General features: G+C 40.5%; 1 pseudogene; it reads right to left on the reverse strand.

Annotated features, from left to right (window-relative positions):
- Positions 1-12,254: 12,254 nt before the first annotated feature.
- On the reverse strand, positions 12,255-22,147 carry LOC124095189 (mitochondrial calcium uniporter regulator 1-like; annotated as a pseudogene).
- Between the last annotated feature and the right edge of the window lie 214 nt (positions 22,148-22,361).

Genomic DNA, 22,361 nt, shown 5'->3' on the forward strand with positions numbered 1-22,361 from the left:
TGTACAATCTGATGGCCTCTTTATTATTTTTTAAAGTATTTATAAAAGATGAAACATGACAATATATAATATATGCCATCCTGTAAACAGAGAGGCAAGATAAGATTGTGTATTTGTTAGGAAAAAAAAAAAAGCACTCCTCTTACTAAGAATTATAAAAGAAAGCAGCAAATACTATTCCTATGGGGGTAGAACAGACCAATCCCCAAGGATCTTTAGAGCTACTGAGAGCAAAATGCCAGGTGGTGTCCTGGGGCTGCAGTCCTGGGGAGACAGCAGCTTGGATGCCAACATTAAATCCCACTTAATGTAGCAGATGGCATGATTTAGGTTACCTACCTAGGTCCATGACTTTTTTTAAATGCCATTTTCAAACTTGACCAGCTTTAACAAGATGAACTTTTGGAGAAAAAAGAAGAGTATTTTCATTTCATTTTCAAGTCAAAGCATATGCACTTATAATGCTAATGAAGTCCAGAAGGTGGGAGAGCCCTAGACTGAACAGAATCCAAACTGTCGGAAGAGAACCCTTTGGAGAAGCAGGATCCCTACCCAGGTCTTTGACAAAGGAAAGGTATCTCAGAGAAGCTGGGTAGGACAACCAATGAAAATGAGCATAGAGATAGGAATTTAGCTGAACTAGACAAGTGGAATTTGGGTTGAGACACCAAGGGAGAAGAAGATCCACAGGGAATACTAACCTCCCCGTCCTTCAGTATGAAAGGGGATTATTTAAACCCAATTGATGTCATACTAATGCAATCACATCTTCAGCATAATTAACTGACAATCACAATCCACAATCCACTTCTCACCACTACTGCTGCCACCTCCCTGATCCAAGCCACCTGCATTCCTCACCTAGATTGTTGTTCTAGCCCCCTGACTTCCCTGTGTTTCCTTCAGACCAAGGTGTTTTAAAAATTTGTAAGAACACATGCCAGGTTCTAGCACCTCCTGGCTGAAGAACAACTCCCCTTTAGACTATTGCCAACAGAGCAGCCAGTGTGACCCCATTACAGTGCATATCTGATTATGTGGCTCTTCTTACTCAGAGAAAAAGTCGGGCTTGACCTTGACCCCAAGGCCCTGCACATATTCTCCCATGACACATCAACTCCTCATTCTGCTCCCTTTCTTGTTTCTCATCCAGCTCATTCCTAAGGCCTTCGCACATGTGATTTCCACTTCCTGAAGCATTCCTCTGTAAAATACAAGAACTATCCTGTAACTCCCTCAAGTCTTTTCAAAAATGTCACCTTCTCAGTTAGCCTTGCCAGGCCATTCTTAGTTAATGTTGAGACTACCTATAGTTAATTTCCTCACCCCTGCCCTCTGCTTTATTTTCCTCCATAGTTCTTGTTTTTAAATCCATTTGATTTATCCCCCTTACAACAGCACTTTCCACGTAGTGGGTACTGTGTAGATAGTTGTCAGGCTAATACATGATTGAATGAATGCATGCATGATGATGCTTCAAGGAAACATATTCCTAAAACTTCTTTCATGATCATGCTGTAGAGGTTAGGAGAGAGAGAGGATTACAGGAGCAAAAAAGTAATATAGAGCCAAAGTAATATAGACAGAATAAACTACACAAGAGGTTACATCAGTAAAGATCAGGATAATGTTTCTATTGGGGAAAAAAAACTAGAAATTCTTCAAAAATAAACATTTTCTAAAGGAATGATAATTTGTTAAAAGAATATTTAAAAATGTATTTTTTTTCCTAAGAGCTCATATAAAATAGGCGAAGGGGCTAGAAATATAGCTCACTGGGAGAGCGCTTCCCTGGCAAGCACGGGCTCTGACTTACTGTCCACTGCACTGCAAATAAATAAAATAAAACAGACTAAAATAAACTTGGGAGAAACCAGGTCTTTTGAGCAGAGGTAGATGCAGATAGCCAGCAATGTTCCTACTTGCCCAGCCCCTGAGGACAGCAGCTTCTGGAGAATAAGCACAGGACAGACATGTATTTATATAGCCAGCCGTGGGCAACATTGGGAAATCATAATAGAAGGCTTTATGCCGCCCTTCATGGTTTAAAGAGAACTTCTTTATATGCAATATTTCTTTTGGTTCTCAAAGAAACACTATGAGGTTGGGAGGTACAAAAAAAAACTGATTTTCAGAGAAAAATTTGACCTGAGTCAACACCCATCATCCACCACAGCCTGAGTCCAGCGGGGACATCCTGCCTCCCTGCTCTACACTGTGCTCAGGACAACCCTTGCCCTTCTGGCACGACTATCTTTCCCCAGAGCATATGGGGCTCTGGGCATCAGCTCCTTCCCCTGCCCATGAATCACTATACACCATCATCATAAGTACTATTTACTGAGCGCTTTCTCCCACTCCCAGGAACTCTGCTAAGCTGTTTAGACAAGACTCCATTGAATCCTCCCAACAACTTTTCATAGCCCACAAATACTATTGTTCTCCCTCCTGGTGAGAGCAGGACACTGAGGTTGGGAGAAGTTCAATAGCTTGTTTAGGGTCACTCAGGCAGTAAGTGGCAGATCTAAGAGGCCCTCCAGGGACTTGCTCTATATATTCTATCTCATCAACCCCAGGCCTTTTCTCGCCTATTAAAATTTACCTGTTTTCTTTATTCCACAAATATTTATTGAGCATCTTCTATTTTCCTGGGCACTACAGATATAGCACAGAATAAAATAGATGAAACATATAATGTTCATGTTCTCATAGAGTTTACATTATAATGAGGGGGAACTAAACAAACAAATAGTATGTGTGTATACACATATAAATATGTAAGACAGGTGATTGATGATAAATACCAAGAAGAAAAACATAGAGCAGAATTAGAGTTAGGAGAACAAGAATGATGATTGGTGTTTTTCTATTTTTGGAGATAGGGAATCTCCCTATGTTGCCCATGATCACAAACTCCCAGGCTCAAGTGATCCTCCAGCCTCAGGCTCCTGGGAGCTGGGACTATAAGTACTTGTACAACACACCAACGTGAAGAAGTTTGTTTGTTTGTTTGTTTTGCTGTTGAGGATTGAACCAAGGCTCTCTGAAAGCTAAGCATGAACTTTACTACACCTCCACCCTAAATACTATTTTAGGTGGGGTGGTCAAGGAATATACCCATTATATGTGTATTTATTTATTTGCGGAGCTACGAATTGAATCCAGGGCCTTGCCCTGCCACTGAGCTGTATTTCTCACTCCTTGGTGGTGGTATTTAAGTAAAGATCTGCATAATGTTGCAAATCGATCAACTACCCGGGGTGGTGGGTGGGGTGGGAAGGGCAATCCAAGCAGAGGTCTCTAAATGCAAAAACCCTGAAGGTATTCTGGAATTAGCAAGGATTTTAAAGCCAAGAAGTGATGGGGGATGGGTGGCAAAGGATGAGTTCAAAAAGGTAACCAGAAATCTGTCCCTAGGCCCTAAAGCTTGATTAAAAATTTTATTTTATTTTTTCTTGAGAAGATAAGCAAGAGAGTTTTGATCAGACAGCAGTGCCTAGCCTCTGCTTCAGTGAGATCCCTCTGGTGGCTGAGCTGAAAAGGAACTACTGTGGACAGTGGTGGATACAGTTAGGGGGTGTTGAAATAGCCCGGGGTAGGAGAGCAGGACACTGAGATTGGGGGGTGTTGCTGGAGGGAAGGAGAGCTGGTGGGACAAGTGTTGATTTGGAAGGTAAAGCCAATGGGACTTATGCTGGATTAGAGGAGGGGTGTGAGAGAAAAGGGAGTCCAGGAAGTCTTGGCAGAGTATCCATGCTGCTGGGAGCATCAGTGCAGCCTTAATAGCACAGTGGAACCCTCTGCTCTCTGACACCTCACCACACAGCCGTGAATTAGGAATCCAGAGGCGGCAGAATTAGTGAAGCTTTCGAGGTGTTTCCAATGTGCAGCCACTGCTGAATTCCACTGATGATGGAAGTGCTGTGGATGAAGATGGGGAAGACAGGGTGGGGAGCAGGTTGTGCCTCACTTCCTTGGGGTTTGTGTACAGGTCCCCTTTAGAAATCTGATGAGAGCAACTGGCATGATGATGAACATTCACACGTCAATATGTGTGGTCGGCAGGTTTCCAGGACGGCAATGTAGCAGTTGCTCTTCTCTTCCTTCCTTCCATCCCCCATCCCTTCCTCCCTTCCTTGAATTCATGAGCACTTAACCACTGAGCCACATCTGCAGCCCTTTATTTAGAGACAGGGTCTCACTGATTTGCTTAGGGCCTTGCTAAATTACTGAGGCTGACCTTGGAATTCATGATCCTCCTGCCTCAGCCTCCAGAATTCCTGGGATTATAGGCGCAACCCACTGTCCCTGACCCTAGCAGTTTACTGGAAGGACTTTAGACTAAGGTAAATCCTGATTTCCACAGCTGCCTGTGATCATTCTTTCAATCCTATTTCTTTCTTTCTTTTTCAATATTTTGTTTTAGTTGTAGTCGGACACAATACCTCTATTTTATTTTTATGTCGTGCTGAAGATTGAACCCAGCACCCTGCACGTGCTACGCGAGCGCTCTACTACTGAGCCACAACCCCAGCCCCTCGATCCTATTTCTCTAATACAATTTAGCATCGACATTGTATTATATTTATTGGAATTTGTATCAATGGCCTCTTTGGGATCACTTGGCCAGAGAAAGAGGCTCTCAAAATTTTCTCCCAAGCAAGAAATTTTTTTGTTTTATTTTGGCAAGAAACTATTATAGGTACAACCCCTGGGTATTGTTGGAGCCTGGAAATAGCCCAATTTGTGTCTGCTCTGGGAGGAGGGGAATGGATGCTAGGTCAATTCTGGCCTAAATCATAGGACACAATCAAAAACAAACAAATTTTAAATTCATTATTTACTTACTTGTTTTCAGTATTGGGGGATTGAACACAAGACGTCTCTACCACTGAGCTACATTCCCAGCCCTTTTTAATTTTGAGACAGGATCTCACTAAGTTGCCCAGACTGGCCTTGTACTTGTAATCCTTCTTACTTGGCCTCCAGAGTAGCTAGGATTTCAGGCCTGTGCCACTGCACCTGGCTAGAAACAAATTTTAAATACTGCAAAAATGTAGAACAGCTAGAAACAGGATACGCTAGTAGAAACTATATGAAGACAGAATTAAACTCAGCATTAAGAACTCTCTAGCAGTTAAAGCTTGACCAAATGCTTGTGCAATATCAACAGCTAGAGAATCAATAAGGGACTTTGTAGTAGAGTTCCTATTTTGATTAGAAGTAGACTGACCAAGGGTCCTGGTTTACCTGGATGTGGGACTTTCAGTGCTAAAGCTGGGAAAGTCCCAGAAAACTAAGCCAAATGAGTCATCCTCATTGGAAGCTTGGTCCAAAGACCTGAGCAAAGCCTGGTATATAGTAGGTGCTCAATAAATATCTTTTGAATGACTGAATGAGTCAAATTCTATGATTCTAGGGACTTTACCCACTTTTACTTTGTGAATAAAGTTTTTTTTGGGGGGGTGGGGATTTAACTTTAAGGATAATTAGGTACAACCCCTGGGTATTGTTGGAGCCTGGAAATAGCCCAACTTGTGTCTGCTAAAATTAATTCTATTAAAATTAATAGAACCCATTTAAACTAGTTCAAGTCGAGACCATGCAAAGCTTACAAAGAATTCTCACAAATCAAAAATAGGAGCCAGACAAAGTGGCACACAACTGTTATCCCAGTGACTCAGGTGGCTGAGGCATGAGGATACCAAGTTCAACACCAACCCCAACAATTCAGCAAGACCCACAGCAACTCAGGGATATCCTGTCTCAAAATTTAAAAAAATAATAATAAAAATAAATAGGACTGAGAATGTAGTTCAGTGGTAAATTGCCCCTGGGTTTAATCTCTAGTAGAGAAAGAGAGAGAGAGAGAGAGAGAGAGAGGAGAAAAACAGGCAAGCCTTAGAGGATTAGAGCAGGAAACTGTTTGGAATTAAAAAGTCTTATGGGGGTTGGGGTTGTGGCTCAAAGGTAGAGCACTCGCCTACCATGCATGAGGTACTGGGTTTGATCTTCAGCACCACATAAAAATAAACTAAAGATATTGTGTCCATCTATAACTAAAAAATAAATATAAAAAAATAAAGAAACTTTTTTAAAAAGTCTTATGAATCAGACATAAGTTTCCTATGTTCATATATGAATACAAAAACAGTGAAACTCCTTATTATGTACAACCACAAGAATGGGATCCTAATTAGAATGTTATACTCCCTGTATGTATAATACGTCAAAATGCACTCCACTGTCATGTATATATCTAAAAAGAACAGATGAAATAATTTTTAAAATAATAAATTAAAAACATAAAAAGCTTCTCTCCCAATTGGGAGGCGCAGCCCATGCCTGTAATCCCAGCTGAGGCTGAGACAGAAGGATCACAAATTTAAAGCCAGCCTCAGCAATTTAGTGAGGTCCTAAAGGACTGGGGGTGTGGCTCAGTGGCTAAGTCCCTGGGTTTAATCTCCTGTACCAAAAAAAAAAAAATGAAAAAATCTTCCTACCTCTTCTTCTCTTCCTCCCTCTCTCTACTCCTCCCTTTGCTTTGCCTTTCTCTTTACATCTGCTCTTTTGGTCCCTTCAATCTCTTTATACAACTTTCCTTGCATTGGGCTCATAGTGGCCAAACTCCAATATGTCTAAGCCCTAAAATTGGCATGACCTGTCCATTCATCACAGCGAATTAGCTCAGGCTAGTGATTTTTTTTCTTTCTTACTAGTTTTTCTTTCTTACTCCCCCTCCTGCTACCTTACTGGGGAGTGAATCCAGGTGTTCTACCACTAAGCTACCTCCCTGGCCCTTTTTATTTTTTAATTTGAGATAGGGTCTCCCTAAATTGCCCAGGTTGGCCTTGACTTGGTAATCCTCCTGCTTCAGTCTACCTACTCACTGGGATTATAAGCAATGATCAGGCTTTCAATTCCAAATTCCTGGGAAGAAGAAATCTGGTGACTTGGGGGTCCACCTTTGTTAATCACCTGTGAGGGGAGGGAAAGGTGAGGCAGGATCCTGCAGGTGTGGGCTTCCCTCTAGGACTGCAGGGTTTCTTTACATTCAGGACAATGGTTACCTCTGGTGGGAGGGAAAGGGGAAAGGAACAAACAGGTGGCTTCAACTGCTTTTGTTTTTATTTCTTAAACTTTATGGAGATTTTCCTGGTGTTATATTTCTTTTTATACCGTTTTGAATGTCTTAGGCCTTCCTTAAAATTTTTCTAAAATAAAAAGAAGGTGCTCTTTTTTCAATTAAAAGAAAGAAAATTCCTATGCAATTACATGGATATAAACATGCACACATCCACCAACAATTGGCTTCTAATAGGATTGTTAGATATTAGGATTATTCTATGGTAATCCTTTGGTTCTTGAATTCTTGCCCTGGTTTACTGATCAACAGTTTCATACGGGAATTGATGACTCATTCGTGTATTCAATAGACACTTATCGAATGCCCACCACCTGCCAGGAGTGGTGAGAAGTCCTGGGTTTACAGGAAAAAGCAGAGAAGCCGAAGTTTGAAGCAGGCAGACAGCGATGCAGTTGGTAAATGCTTCATAGATGGAATTCTTTTCTTCCCCTTTTTTAAATTCAAAATGAGCTTCTATTTAAAAAGCTTTCTCACAGCTTCTATCCAGAAAAATCTTCAATTATTTGGGAGCAAATTGCCTTCAATCATTAAATTATTATTATTATCTTTTTACAGTGCTGGGGATCAAAACCAGGGCCTGGTACATGCTAGGCAAGCACTCTACCACTGAGCCATATCAGCAGCCCCCCCACACCCCCATTGTTGTTATTGTTTTAAATTATTTTTAGTTGTAGATGGACATAATCTTTATTTATTTTTATGTGGTGCTAAGGATCGAACCCAGTGCCTCATGCATGCAAGGCAAGTGCTCTGCCACTGAGCTACTACCCCAGCCCCACCCTCATTGTCTTTTGCTGGGAAGAATTATTTGGGTGGCCCTTTTGGTAGTGGGATGTTATTTTAGGGCAAGGAAATAAAGAGGCATTTGTATAGTGTTGCTCACTATTGGATTCTCTTCCTAATTTTCTCTGATAATCAGAGGTAGGGAGAAGAGATAGACTAATTGGGTAGGAGCCAATGACATGTCTGGGAAGAAATGGAAGGAGATCTTTAGTCTTTAAAATTGAAATGGCTTTAAGGAATCTGCTGATAAAGTACCAAGGTTCTTGAAGGGAACCCATAATGAATGAAAGGTGTCTCAGGCCGACCTCAGAAGCCAACCCTAAGAAGAAGAGCAAGCGTTCATCAGCAAGTGGTTTGTTAATCCAGTTCAAGGAGAGTCAGCTAAGGGAGTAGGGAAGCCAAGCAAGGATTTGTTTTCAGGAAAGTTCCCAGAGAGTACCTTTAGCCTGATTTGACGGGGGAACTCTGACCTGTATATCACACCCCAGATTTGTCAGCACTTTGAAGTCAGAGAGAAAAGGACCACAAAACTGGTATAAGGGGATCCTAATGGATCTCAGCAGAACCCCATTATCAAATGCAACAACAACAACAACAAAATGCAGGATGGTGAGTCAGTGGAGCTCCTTAGGGTCATGGCCTGGGGTAGGTGTAGGAGGTAGGCCTGGGAGTGTCTCAGACCAACCTGGAGCCAAGTCACTGTGACCCACCATCTTGGCGTGGTGAGTCCTCTTTGGAAACCACCATTGTTTATGTCCTCATTTTGCCTAACAGAACTGGAAGCTCCAAATGGTGAATTCTGGACCAACCAAGGTAAGACCTATCACGGTAAAAAGGGCTGGTTTTAACCACATGGGAAGAAATAACTGTTTAAAAATAGAATCAAGTATTGAACTGATCAGAGGCTCTGACTCTTATCAAAAAATTTGGAATCAATACTGGCTTCTTGGAGGTAAGTAAATGCCTGAGGTGTTTGGGAAGTTTGATAGGAGGAGAAAACCCAAGACAAGAGAATCGTGGAAATCTGGCAGATGAACACTAGAGCCAGTTCTAACTTGAAGAATAAAGCGTTCTCCACTCATTTTCACCCCAAGCTGGTGAAGCAGGTCATACCAGTTACAAGCAGAAATAGGAAGATTATTTCAAATTGTGATAAGTGCTATGACTAGAAAGCCCAGGTTACAGTGAGAGAGTAGCAGGGCAAGCTGTGTGGATTTAGGAGAAGAAGGGGTCAGGGAAGCTGGTCTAAAACCACGGTACTTTTACAGAGACTGAGGAACCCACTGCATGGGGGTGCAAAGAAACAACATGGGCAAAGGCCCAGAGGCAGGAAACCATTTCAAATACCCAAAATGGAACTGGGCTAGGCAGTATTCTGTGGTTCCAGCTGCTTTGGTAGATGAGGCAGGAGGATCATTTGAGCCTTTAAGTTGGAGACCAGTCTGGGCAGAATAGCGTGACTCTGTATCAAAACAAATAAACAAGCAAACAAATAAAAAATAAATAAATAAACAAATTCAGGATGGGTCCCAGAATAGTATGTGAGAGGGAAAATGGTTCTGATGAGACTGGGGAGGACCTCATGGGCAGTGTCAAGGGTCTGGAATTTTGTTTTTTCCCTATTGGACATGGGGATACATTGAAGGAATTAGTGCAGAGAACTGGCCTGAAAAAAATCTACCCTCTACCCTTTAGCTACTCCCCGCTCCACCCCAGTACTCGTGATTGAAGCCAGGGCCTTGTGCATGCTAGGCAAGTGCTCTACACTGAGCTACATCCCTGGCCTCAAATCTACCCTTTAAAGGTAGATTGAAAAAAAAAAAAAAAGATTTCACCTGAGCTCTTGTGAAGAAAATGAACTGGAGCCAGACAGAAAGAAGAGGAAACAGAGAGGAAAGGACAGGGAGAGGGTGGTCAAAAGGTACGAAGTTACCAGGAAATCGGAAGAGTTCTAATTGCACAGCAAGGTGACTAGTTAACAATTTGGAGAATAGTTCATCAGTTTCTGGTAGGAAATCTATTATATATTCCAAAATAGCTAAAAGAAAGGTTTTTGAAGGCTCTTACCACAAAGAAATGACAAACGTATGAAGCAATGAATATTATAATTACCCTCATTTGTTCATGACATAATTTATACATGTGTAGAATCTCCCCATTGTATCCCATAAATATATATATATATATATATATATATATATATATATATATATATACACATATATATATATTTAATCATTAGTGTTAATAAAAACAGTTTTTAAAAATTGGGAGCAATAAAGAGTAAGGCCATCATATTGTGATTCAATTACTTGGATTCAAAATCCAGTTCTGCCACCTAATAACTGCGTAATCATGGGCAAGTCACTTATACTCTCTATGCTTTGGTTTGGTTTCACCATTTCCAAAGTAGAAACAGCAGTAATACTCATTTGGTTCAGTTATTATGAGGATTGAAAGATATGATTTATATGCATTTTTATACACGGTGTAAACCTGACACCTAGTAAATACCCCATAAATGTTGGCTGATTCATGGTTTATTGTTATGCTGTTGTTATCATTATTGTCTGTAAGAGGAGGTGGCTGTGGGTATTTTAGAAAGCAAATAAGAACCCTATCTTTCCCTTATGAGCTTGGAACCAAATGAGGAATAAGACACAGATGATAACAGATGGTCATCTATTATATTTTATTGATACCTACTGTGTACTATGAACAAAAGCTGATGAAAAACCTTGCTCTCGCATAGCTTATATTTTAACATGAGTAAAGGGATAAACATTTAAACAGAAATAAATGCTTCTGTTTAAATGTTTAGATAAATGTCACTTTGGTCCATTTTCCTCACAAGAGCCTGGGCAGATTTTGTTTCCTTTTTCCTTTTCTTTTTTAATCTGCCTTTACAAAGTAGATTTTACCAGGCCAGTTCTCTGTGGTAATCCCTTTGATGTATCCCTATGAGCCTAAGGGGAAAAAAACATTTAAACAAAAATAAATGTTTAAATTAGTAAGTTTTGTGGTACTTTAGAACACGGCTTCCATCTGCAGGCAAGACAATCTTCCTATTTCCCCCAATGAAATCAGTCACAGCCCATTATAAACCCCCACAATCCCTATTGCTTTAGGGGTAGATGTTCCTATAATTAACCCTTTAGCAGAAGGAAGACCAGACCTGGTTGTCTTTTCCTAAATCAACTTTCAACAAAATTAACCCATTTAAAGTGTACAGATACATGAGGTTTGGGTTTTTTTTTAAATTTTTTAGTTGTAATTGGACACAATACCTTATTTTGTTTATTTGTATGTGGTGCTGAGGATCCAACCCAGTGCCTCGCGTGTGCAAGGCACGCGGTCTACCACTGAGCCCCAGCCCTAGCCCCAGCCCCTAGACAGATGAGTTTTGACAAGCTAATGCATCTATGTATCCACTACCACAATCAACATGTAGAATATTTCTATTACTTCAGAAAGCTTCCTCATAATCTTTTTTGCTAAAAATCTCACTCCGCCACATACACAGGCAGCAGTGACAGATTAGTTTTGCCTCTTCTAGAATTTCTCATAAGTGTGATTGTACGGTGTATACACTTTCCTGTCTCATTACTATTACCATATTTTTAGGACAGATCCATGCTGTTTATGCATTGGTTTTTCACACGGTATTACTGAGAAGTATTTCATTGTATATGTACCCATTCACCAATAGTAAATTTCAGTTATTTCCCATTTTTGGCTACTATGAATAAAGTTGCCAGTGTGAAAGTCTCTGTGGACATGTTATTATTCTTGGGTGAATTACTAGGAGTGGAATTACTAGGTCATATTATAAACATATTCTTTACTTTATCAGAAACTGATGAACTATTCTCCAAATTGCTCATATCATATTTTGTGTCCCCCCAGTACTACAAGGAGACTTCTTATTGCTCCCCACACTTGTTAATTTTTTTGGGAGGGCAGGGTACTAGGGATTGAACTCATATGCACTTGGCCACTGAGCCACATCCCCAGCCCTATTTTATTTAAAGACAGTGTCTCACTGAGTTTCTTAGCACTTCGTTTTGCTGAGGCTAGCTTTGGACTGGTGATCCTCCTGTCTCAGCCTTCCCAGCTGAAGATTACAGTTATGTACCACTATGCCCAGCACTTTTCAACTTTTGGTTCTGTTGGTCTTTTTAATTTTAGCCATTGTAGTGGGTATATAGTTTTTATTGTGCTTTAATTTGCATTTCTCTGATGACTAATGATATCGAACATCTTTTCATGTACTTTTTACCATTACCATGTCAGTTGAAATATTTTAATAGATACTTTATCAGATTCACAGGAAATAAAGTCCCCGAGCTACTATAAGGCAGGCAAATACAAACTTTGTTAAATATTTAATAGTATCAACTTTGTGCATTTATAGCTTGGTTTTGAAACTAGCAGCCTCACTTTCTATCTTTCTATCCATCTGGGTGTGGTGTACAATTGCTGAGTGTGCAATTCCACTATTTTTGTCCTTAATTTCAACAGCTTACTTTTGTTCAATTAATGCAATTCTTTTATTCTGCTCCTTTCCAGATTGAAGGCCAATTTGGTTTTTGTTCAGAATTTGATCATTCCATCCATTACTTGTTGATTTAATGATGTAATTCAAGTTTCTCATTTTCTGCTGTGAGGGTTGAAGTTCACTCTTTTCCAAAATGATGGTATCTGACTTATCAGCTTATTTGCTTCTGTGACCAAAAGACCTGACAAGAACAATTAGAGGAGGAAAAGTTTATTTTGGGGCTTGTAGTTTCAGAGGTCTTAGTCCATAGACAGCAAACTCCTTTCTTTGGGGACTGAGGTAAGGCAGAATATCATGGCAGAAGAGTTTGGTGGAGGAAAGTGGCCCAGGACATGGCATCAGGAAACAGAGACCTCTCTTCACCACAGACAAAATATAAAACCCAAAGGCTTGCCCCCAATGACCCACCTCCTTTAGCCACACCCAAACCTATCTACAGTTACCACCCAGTTAATCCCTACCAGGGGATTAATGCACTGATTAGGGTAAAACTCTTATAACCCAATCATTTTTACCTCTAAAATTTCTTGCATTGTCTCACACATGAGCTTTTCAGGGACACCTCAGAGCTAAACCGTAACAATACCCTTCTCCACATTAGCAGCCTGAGACATTATTTGCTGAGGAGTGATCTGTCACACTTTGGTGACCGTGTCTTTTCAGACAATATCCATATTGACTTCCATGATCCTGCCCAATGCAGACACCATGATTTCTTCCTGTTGAGAAGTAAATCCATTTTCTTTGAGAAAGCACACTATGGCATGGGTATCAAAGAAGAGGTTCCCTTTCTCAAGAAGAGATGAGATCTCTCCTTTTGTGCTCCAGCTGCACTCACCCAGCATACAGGCTTACTCCTGACAAGTAGGGAAGGGATAGGAGCAGTTGGACTTAGGGTAGCAGCCTGTGCAGACTTTCTTGTCAGTATTCCTAAAGACTACAGTAGAAGAGCTATTACATAGCATTTACATTGTACCAGGAATTATATATAATCTATAGATAATTTAAAGTATATGGGAGGATGTGCATGGATTATATGCAAATACGATGCCATTTTGTAGAGGGCACTTGAGCATCCACAGGTTTTGGTAGCCACAGGAGTTTCTAAAATCCAATCTCTTGCTGAGCATGGTGGCACATGCCTATAATCCCAGAGGCTCCAGAGGCTGAGACTGGAGGATTGCAAGTTCAAAAGTAGCCTCAGCAATTTAGGAGGCCCTAAGCAACTTAGTGAGACCCCGTCTTGAAATAAAACATAAAAATGCCTGGAGATGTGGCTCAGTGGTAAAGCGCCCCTGGGTTTAATCCCCTTTACCCCCCCCCCCCCAAAAAAAAATCTCTCATGAATACTGAGGGATGATTAAACCTATAGGGTTTTGATATTCTACAAATTCAGGCATCTTGAGCATGAAGTTTCTGTATCCCTTGGGTGACTGGGAGCCAATCTCCCACAGATGCTGGGTTAGGACTTCAGTGCTCTCTATGGTTTCAGGCATCCACTGGGTCTTGAAACACATCCTCTATGGGTAAGGGGGGACTAGCAGACTGGAATGTGTGAAGAGGGCTTTCTGATAGGAGTGGTGACATTTGGTAGAGGGCCACAGTGAGCCCATGTAACCTTGTCTGCACCCTCCCTCACTTATCTCCTGGAAGTACTCCCATTGATTCAGCTCAGTAGGAAACTGCAAGACAAGGGAGCCCTCCCAAGGCACAGAGCAATACAGGGCAAGAGCGTATCTATAGAAGCAGACAGAAGACAGGCAGCACAGAGGTGTTTCCACTCTCAGGATCTATTAAACAGAGTCCCTGCCCATCCCTGTGGTCAGAATGTAAAGGACACTGTGACGAATCAGATCCAAAAGAAATGGGAGAGAGGCGATTCCCCAAGGAAGTGGTACTTGCAGACAAATCCAACATATTCACTCAGAACCAAACCAAAATTCAACAAAAGAAAATCTAGAGCCAGGTATACCCTTGTAATCCCAGCAGTTTAGGAGGCAGAGGCGGGAGGATCACAGGTTCAAAGTGAGCCCATGATGTGGCTCAGTGATTAAGCACCCCTGGGTTCAATCCCCAGCACCACACACACACACAAAGTCTAATCTTACTAGGTGTGGTGGTGAATGCCTGTAATCTCAGAGACTCAGGAGGCTGAGGCATTAGGATTACAAATTCAAGGCCTGCCTCAGCAACTTAGTGAGACTCTTAGCAATTTAATAAGACCCCTTAGCAATTTTATTTTTTGTTCTCAAAATAACTAAAAAGGACTGGTGATACGGCTCAGTGGTAAAGCACCCCAGTATCAAAAGAAAAATCTAATCTTGTCCATTTTGATATCAAAACTTCAATCTAGATTTAGCTTCTCAGTATGATGGACTTGGATGCAAACAGATAAACCCTCCTGCAAAAGACATCTATAAAACCTGAACATAATCCAAAAAGCAACTACCTGGATATACAGAGAAGAAACAGAAGTTGACAGACCTAGTGAGAGGTACAGATAAATTCCCATTTCTGTGGCTTTTTGCCTGCGGTTATGTGCAGTCCATGTAGCATGAAGAGCAATAGTAATGGCATGTGTGGAAAAACCCACAGGTTTTCTAGCATGGGGAATAAAAATAAAATAAAATAAAACCAGTGAGGAAGAAAAGTGAAGCCAGGATATCATGAATGCTGAGGAGAGTGGGAAGTTTCTAGAAGGGAGAAATGCAGAAATGGCTATTCAAACATAAGTCTACCCATATCTCTGACAGGCCCCTGGGCACAGGTGTATGAGAAAGGTTTAAAGCAGCTCACCTAAAAAATATATAAAATCTAATCTGAGACCTAAGCTACTATTCATGAAAAAGTTTTCATCTATTCTTTCCTGCTTTCAAAGGTGGGGGGAACCTCATTGGAGAAAAATAACAGAATCTAGAATCTCTACAATTTAACATGCTAATGTTGGTGACCAATCCAAACTTTCCTGTCAGATGAAGAATCAAGACAATGGAACTCATTCTCAAGAAAAAAGAAAATCAGTTAAGCCATATCCTAATATGAACCCAAGTTAGAACTCACAGTCAGGATTTCAAAGTGGATAGTACAATTATCGTCAATTTCAAAACAAGAAACATGTTTTCAACAATAAAAACCTCAGCAGACAATCAGGGAATCTCATCAAAAACATAGAAAAAAAATTTAACAAACTAAATGGGAATTTTGGAATAAAAATACAATTTCTGGAGTAAAAATTTCACATGGTAGACCACAAATGAACACAACAGAGGGAAGACTAAATTAATTGCAAGTTAAGTCAATAAAAATTATCAATGATGAATAATAGAAAAAAAAATTAACCTTTGAGCAGAAACTTCAGAACTTGTTACAGGATTTCAAATGAGCCAACATTTATGCAACTGGAATTCAGAAGAAGAAGGAGAGGATGAGTAGAAGAAAAGTTGAAATAAAGGCCAAATTTTTCCAAACTTTGGTTGAAGATAGAACTTTGCAGATACAAAGTGATAAGCAAACACCAACACAAAAATATATATCTGATGCACATTGTTGAAAAAAGTATTTGTTTATTATTTGGACTGGAGATTGAACCCAGGGTTTCTTTACTGCTGAACCACATTCTCAATCATTTTTACTTAATATTTTGAGACATGGTCTCACTAAGTTGCTAAGGGCCTTGCTAAGTTGCTAAAGCTGGCTTTGAGCTTTTGATCCTCTTGTCTCAGCCTCCCAAGATGCTGAGATTATAGGTGTGCACCAACTCACCTGGCTGGAAAAAAAAAAATTATTTTAGAGAGTATTTTGAAAGCAGCAAGGAAGAAATTAACTGCTGACTTCTCATTAGAAACTATGGAGATCAGGGGAAAATGGATGAATCTCTTTAGAGTGTTGAAAGACACAATTTTTAATACTGAATCCAATGTGACAGCAGTGGTTGCTGGTGCCCTGAGGTGAGCAGAAGGGAACAACTACAAAGGGACAGGAGGAAACTTTTTTAGAGTGAATCATTCTGTATCTTAATTGTGATTATGATTTTAAGTTTGAATATAATTAATGAAATTCATTAGACCAAGTTCTTTTTAAAAATTTTTTTCAGTTGTAGATGGACACAATTCCTTTATTTTTTAAATTTATTTTTATGTGGTGGTGAAGATCGAACCCAGTGCCTCACATGTGCTAGGTGAGTGCTCTACCACTGAGCCACAACCCCAGCCCCCAAGTTCTTAAAATGGATGTTCTATATGTAAATAATTTTTTATGTTACAATCTACAGAAGAATGGAAAATAAAATAAACCTGCAACAGATCATCCAGTTAAAAGCTTTCTCTCCTCAGCATTTTGATTCAGTCTATGAAATCTGCATTGAAGATAGGGAAATGGTGTCTCTGTCTCTGTCTCTGTCTCTGTCTCTCTCTCTCTCTCACACACACACACACACACACACACACACACACTCACCTCCCTCCCTCTACTGGAGATCAAACTAAGAACCGTGCACATGCTAGGTAAGTATGCTATACCTCTAAGCTGCCTCCCAAGCTGTCCCTGCCCTTTTTTTTTTTTTCCATACCGGGGCTCAGGGGCACTCAGCCACTGAGCCACATCCCCAGCCCTATTTTGTATTTTATTTAGAGACAGAGTCTCACTGAGTTGCTTAGCACCTCACTGTAGCTGAGGCTGGCTTTGAACTCATGATCCTCTTGTCTCAGCCTCCCAAGCCCCTGGGATTACAGGCATGTACCACCACACCCGATCCTCAGCCCTTTCTTAAATTTTATTTTGAGACAGGATCTCACTAAGTTGCCCTGGCTCATCTCAAACTTCTGATTCTCCTGCCTTGGTCTCCTCAACATCTGGGATTATCAGTGTGTGCCACCACATCTGGTCAATGGTTTCTTTATTATATCTGGCAGCCATGTACAACAGAGCCATGAGCCCCCACCATGCCCTACTGCCATGATGTTCTGCCTTATCTTGGGCCTTGAACAATGTAGTTGTCCCACTGTGAACTAAAACCTCTGAAACTGTGATCCCAAATAAACTCTTTTTCCTCTAAGCTATTCTTATCAAGTATTTTGGTCACAGGGATGAAAACCTTACTAACACAATCACACTTTAGGTCACAAAGAAAACCTTGGTAAATTGCAAAATAGTAGATATAGCATAGGCAACATTCTCTGATCTCTCTGCAATAAGATGATACATTAACTTTTAAAATCAGATAAAGATTCCCTTCCACCTGAAAGTTTAAAAAAATTTATATTAAGTGATTTTTTTTGAAACTTTTTCTTTTTTTTTTCAGTGCTGGGGATCAAACATAGGGCCTTGGGCATGCTAGACAAGTACTTTACCACTGAGCTGCATCCCTGGTCCTTGAATTTTAATTTTTTAGAAGTCCCTTAACCCCTAGATGGAAAAATAATATTACCTGGGCATGGTGGCATATCCTGTAATCCCAGAGGCTTGGGAGGCTGAGGCAGGAGGATTGTGAGTTCAAAAGCCAGCCTCAGCAGTTTAGTGAGGCACTGAGCAACTCAAAGAGATCCTGTCTCTAAATAAAATTTTACAAAAGGCTGGGGATGTACCTCAGTGGTTAATTGCCCCTGGGTTCAAACCCTGGTACCAAATAATAATAATAATAACCTAAATCACAGCATTTCTAAAAATGACAATAACAAAAACAGTAAATATCCTGCATATCATAATCTATGAGACAGTACTAAAATAACACTCAGTGGAAAGTTCATAGGTTTAAATATTTAAATAAGAAAAAATCAATCAAGCAAGCATCTAGTGTAAAAAAGGAACAAGAAAACAAAGTGAAGGAGAGAAGAAAGACTAAGTTAATGAAAACAAAACCAGAAATTTCTAGCTTATTGAGTTAGAAAAAAAATAAGGAAGTAAGTAAGCTGGATATTTGAATACAAAACAATGAAATAGAAAAGTACTAGCTAACATAATGATAAAGTAAAAAAAGTAGAAAATGCAAATATATAAAATAAAAAAAACAGAATAAAATAACCACAAAGTTATGTTAGATTAAAATAATCATGGGCTGGAGATATAGCTCAGTTGGTAGAGTACTTGCCTCACATGCTTAAGGGCCTGGATTCAATCCCCAACACCACACACAAAAAAAAAAAATCATAATAAATATTTTGCTTAACTTTATCATAAAGTAAATTTGAGAACTTGGATGAAACAGATAATTTTCTTAGAAAATATAACATCAAAATTTACCTCCAGAAAAGAAAGAAAAACAAAACAGACTGATTTTCATATATAAAAAGAGAAAAAGTTGTCTGAGTCCCCTGAGATATGCCCATCTGGTTTCAAAGGGAAATTCTAAGAAATCTTTAAAAAGCAGGTAGTATGCAATTCTGCTTAAATTGTTCCAAAGCTTAGAAAAGAGGGCTATCTCTGAAATTATTTATTTTTATTTTTTTAAAGAGAGAGAGAAAGAGAGAGAGAGAGAATTTTTTTAATATTTATTTTTTAGTTTTCGGCGGACACAACATCTTTGTTTGAATGTGGTGCTGAGGATCCAACCCTGGCCGCACGCATGCCAGGCGAGCGTGCTACTGCTTGAGCCACATCCCCAGCCCTCTGGAATTATTTTCTGAAATATAACATTGGTTTCCAAACCTGAGATGGTATACTTTAACAAATAAAATTACAAATCAATCTCATTTATTAATGCAAAAATCATTTTTAAAAACTCAAAAATTAAATGTGAACTATTTGGGGATGATTTTGTGGTCACTATTTATAAAATGCAGCCTGATTTAAAATTTTTATTCTGGACCAGTTACCTTAAGTGAACCTTGGGCACTGGGTCCAGACATAATTGATGGTCACATTTCTCTACCAAATGAGTGACCTACCACCAAGCCCTTAATGAAACTGCTCAGGGAGTGCATTCCCTTACAGATTGGTTCTTCACCAGGCATCATAAAGCCCCTCGATCCTCCTATTGCCATTTCTCCTTAGGTATCAGATAACTCAAGATAGTTCTGGCATCTTCGCACAAAACTGGCTGATTTCTAGTCCTCATTCATCAGTTTTCTTCTCTGACAGCCTACTTGGACAGACTAAATTTCCAATTTTCTATCATAGGTGATCTTGGCTTTCTGTTACTATACCATCATGCCTGAGATAATCACTTGGGGTTTATTTTGGCTTACAGTTTTGGAGGTTTCAGACCAAGATTGATTGGCCCCATTGTTTGGGGACCTGTGTTAAAGGAGCACATCACAGCTGGAACAAAACCATCATCATGAACTAGGGAGCAAAAAGAGAAAGAGGAGGTGGGCTGGAGACTGACAATTTCCTTCAAGGGCACAGATCCACATTATAACAAGCATCCTGTGAAACCGTTCCAGGTAACATATTTGTATTTTAATTGTGAGTTCCCTTAGCTTTTTTTTTGGGGGGGGGATTACCAGGGATTGAACTCAGGGGCACTCAACCACTGAGCCACATCCCCAGCCCTATTTTTGTATTTTATTTAGAGACAGGGACTCACTGAATCGCTTAGCACTCACTTTTGCTAAGGCCGGCTTTGAACTCGGGATCATCTTGCCTCAGCCTCCTGAGCCTCTGGGATTACAGGTGTAGGCCACTGTTCTGGCTTCCTTTGGCTTTCAACTCTATTAAATGATTCAGACATTTAGGGTATTATGACCTAATAAAAGGGAGGACATTTAAGGGGTTAGCAAGCATTTGATGTCTCCCGTATTACACAAGCATAAGTGACTTCCTCCCACTTTAACAGGCAGTCTAGCCTGTCAACACTGGGACTCAGATCCATCCAGTCTCTGGCCTTTCTGCCACTAGTTAGTTGTGCTATTTGTAATATCAGCATATTCTTAGAAGCACCTCATCTGAATCGTGACTACCAGGTTCTCAGATCATACCTGCCCATCCAGTATTTCAGGGATTTCTCCCCTTTTCAGCTATACCTGATTGAGCAAGCACTTGTGATCCTTGGTCTCAGTGCCAGGAATGACTGTGTACCCCACAGTCCTCTCACCGCCCTACACCCCTGTGTAAGGTGTCCCATGGGTGATAAATGGAACCCGGAAGGTACAGCAGACAATCACTGCTTCGGAAGAAACTTCCTCAAGCAGTTCTGTTTCAGGCTACTTTAGTTCTCCGGCTGGGTCTCAGCTTCACCACTGACCCCTCAGGCACCTGGTCAGCTCCTCCAGATAGTCTCAGAGCTTCTGTCTTCTATGGACAAGTATGGAAGGTGTTTGGATGCTCACCACCAGAGGATGTTTGGATTTTTCAGTGGTTGGTTTCAAATTATCTTGTTCATCTTCCTTCTCACCAGGTCTGTGGCCTGTTTATCATATAGCTCAGAGGCAAAGGGTAACTTGTGTTAAAAGCAGGAAGGGGTAATTGGAAGGACATGATTTCCTGGGGAAATTTCAGAGGGGAAAAAAATTGCTTTATAGATAGAAACAAGGTAGGAAGCAAGAAATTGGGGAGATTTTGTTATAGAGCTGACTCTGACCTCTCCCTAGAAGCCAGCTTCACCAGGATTAAAGGAGAGAGGGTGTGATCTCAATCACTTCAGATGGCTCACAGAGGGCATGCTCAGACCTGCATGGCTTCCCTTGCCTGGGCTTGGCAGGTCACAGCAGTTACTGCTACTTGGACAGAAGGAGAGAGGCATGCAAAATTTAAAGAAACAGGAGATGGTCCTAGAAGTTCAGTTTTTCAAAATCGGAGCTAGACATAAAGTAGAGTTATAATCTGATAGAAATATCTAGGGCTATGCTGGAGGCATATTTCATTTTTAAAACAACAGGAGACTTGCTTTGTTTCTGAGTTCTATATAGTCAAGGCTCAAACCACTTTTGTAACAAAATCCAAAGATAAACCTTAAGGTTGGACCTATATTATATGCTCTACTTGTCCACATCTCATCAATACATTTGATTGATGTTGATCAGAATTTAAGTCATAAGAACAAATATGACTAAAATGGATTTCATGCCATTGGAACATTGCAGGTCTGATTCACAAACACAAGTGTTTTCTGAGGGATAAAACTTATCTCCATAGAAACGTCTACGAAGAGTTGGCATCCTTGGCCTGATTTGTGAATGATTCTTCATCTTAAACAAAATGCTGGTGTTGGGGCTCCCTACTCTGATAGGCATGAGAGCCTGACCCCTGAAGTTGGGCAGAAGCAGAGGTTCCAAACCGTGACCCAGTCAGTTGCAGGGGTCAAGGCAAGTCAGATGATACAGCCTGTGGGGGAGCCCTCAAAGGCAGACCTCATGCCCCTAGGATAGAATCAGAAGCCTCAGCGGGCTCCTGGGAGACTGGTGAAATAAAAGGGACTGAGATGTGGAATAAAAGGGACTGAGGGCCAAGTACAGTGACAAACACTATAATCCCAGGAACTAAATAAACTAAGGCAGGTCACAGTTCAAGGGGCAGGCAAGTTAAAGGACAGCCCCAGCAGCTTAGTGAGACCCTTTCTCAAAATAAAAAATAAAATGGGCTGGGGATGTAGCTCAGCATTTGAGTGCCCCTGGGTTCAATCCGCTGTACCACAGGATCAAGGGACTTTGTGTGGAAGTGGAACAGGAAGGCCGTCAAAGCCAAATGCAGAAGTGTCAGTCTCTGCATGGCTACTTACCTCTCATTCTTCTGAACCAGGAGGGCACTGATTTTTGCCTCAGTGTCTACACATTTCCTCTAGGACTCATGAGTAAATCTCATTTTTTAAAGTCAATACTGATGTTTCATTCCCCTTGGCAGTGATTTATCTAGGGGTGTCCCTATGGCCACGTCTGTCCATGGGGAAGGAAGGTGAACTCTAAGAAACATTTTCTTGTTCATAAAAAGTGAAGGAACGCC

Source organism: Marmota monax, unplaced genomic scaffold, assembly GCF_021218885.2.
Source record: "Marmota monax isolate L192 unplaced genomic scaffold, Marmota_monax_Labrador192_F-V1.1 WCK01_AAM20220418_F8-fsc00066, whole genome shotgun sequence".
In the NCBI taxonomy this organism is placed as follows: Eukaryota; Metazoa; Chordata; class Mammalia; order Rodentia; family Sciuridae; genus Marmota; species Marmota monax.